Below are 2,218 nucleotides of genomic sequence, written 5' to 3'. Positions count from 1 at the left end.
CCGAGACGAAAACTCAAGATGTCTCTTGTGTTCGGTCAGGGGGTTAGTTGATGCGTGAATTTCATTGTTCCTGGAAACACATGCATGACCTGTTTGTCGTCACCGTTAACAGCGCCGCACAAATCAATTTTCAATAGAAAAAAAAAAAAACCTTCGTTGATTCAATGTTTTTTGTATTATTATTTGTACGTCATTTTTACAAGTTTGTTACCCTTTTTTCTTTAAATCTGTATAATAATATATTTGAATGTTCGTTTGAATGTGCGTTAGAACGTTTGGGTTTTCATATCACGTTGGGGTTATCACTATGGAATTGTAGCAGCCTTGTGTAGCGCCGTTCTGTAATATGGAAAACCGTTTTAGTGTATGTGGGTATTTAATAATTATTATAGTAAATAATTATCTCAGCCCCTTTAAGAAACTCGTTTCTTATCGTTGAGCACTTTCAGTTGAAATAAAAAGTCGGTCAATTTAGCTCTTATGTTCAGATCATCATATAATGATTAGATCACTCTGACTGACGTTAAAAACATTTAAAAATAAATGTTTAAATTTCAACAATATTTCTCGCATTTAACGGTAATGGAATAGATTTGGTCCTTGTTAATGGAGTCAGAGATGGCTTCGTTGCCGTGTTCGAATCTTCCGACCAGTATTAATCATAACACCCTGCACTGACGATTCCTGAAAAGGAAACACTAGTGTCTGTAGGTATTTAATAAATATAATAAAATTATTATATTAATTGAATAAAATATTGTAAATTTAATTCTGCAATATCTTGACATTTTCTACTATATATATATATATATATATATATATATATATATATATATATATATATATATATATATATATATATATATATAAATTACAATAAGTTTACCAAGGTAATGAAAATGGTAAACTTAAAATATATTATCAATATTAAAGAGTTAATAACTTACCTGTTGGATTGAAAGTTTTTAATTCGACCGTGTTTGGATTTTACCATTCTTGGATTTTTTACCCTTCACCGGACTATCCATTCATGCGAAATCTTTTTATCATTTTTTCTTTTACCTCCTATTCCCCTTACCTCGCCCTTTTTATTTAACCAAGTAAGATCTGTGACTTACTTGTGGTTTCATTAAATACTTTTATATGCAAAATCCGATCCCGCATTTTGCTAATCCCTGCCCTCTAAGGAGAAGGAGAGTATTTCTTCGAAACTCCGCGGATTAAGGACTATTCAATATCTTGTGCTTCCTTTTTAAAATTAAATATGTTTTTAACTCTTTTTCAAGATGTATTTAACATGTTTTATTAATCATTTGTTCATATATATATATATATATATATATATATATATATATATATATATATATATATAATGAACCCTTTTTCGGGGTCAACGGCCAACTAGCACCGTGTATTTGTGTGTATGTATGTGTGTGTTGAAGTGGCGAGGGCTCCCGTAAGCCGTGGTGAAGGCAACCTTTCTAGAAGCAAATTTCTGATTTAAAAAACCATAAAGCGGGAGACCAGTACCCGCATTAAGGTGGTCTGCAGTTTAACTCGTTGCTGGCTATATTGCTCTTGCTTGTTGCTGGATCTCAACATTTTGAACCGAGAGAGAGACTTAGCTGTCGTACAAAGCTAAAACTCTGTAACATCATCTGTAGAAAATGTCAAGATATTGTAGAATTAAATTTACAATATTTTATTCCAAGCATGGAATACGGAAATCAAGGTGAAAGGTTCCTTACCCCATGGAGTTTCAAAGAGTGGTTCTTCTCCTCAGAGGAAAGAAATGTTAGCAAAAGGTAAATATAGATAAATCCTGTCTCAGTCTAATAAGATAGTTTTTATTTGCTCTATTTTATAATTAACTTAACAAATTTTTGTTTACTGGACTCCCCACGAAAGTCAAATTCATCTCCCTAAAAAGATAACGCCGTATAAACTGCATTTCCTACAAAAGGATACGGCATAATCAGTGCATTCCGTTAGATCACCAAAGTTAAGCAACGATAAGCGTTGTCCGTACTTAAATTGGTTTGGAAATATTAAGTGCTGTGTGTGCTCTCTACTTATCCCGGCATTGATTCTAACTGTCCTGCACTTCTTCTTGTCAGTGGAATCAGGCAGTGCCGACTCAGGAGATAGGTGGCTAGAGATTTAGTAACCTTTGCTTCACAATTTGGACTTGTCAGCCATCACCACTCTAGGATAATTA

The sequence above is a fragment of the Euprymna scolopes genome, chromosome 40 (genome assembly GCF_053919585.1).
Source record: "Euprymna scolopes isolate OS-2025 chromosome 40, ASM5391958v1, whole genome shotgun sequence".
In the NCBI taxonomy this organism is placed as follows: Eukaryota; Metazoa; Mollusca; class Cephalopoda; order Sepiida; family Sepiolidae; genus Euprymna; species Euprymna scolopes.
Note: the sequence above shows the minus strand (reverse complement) of the source record.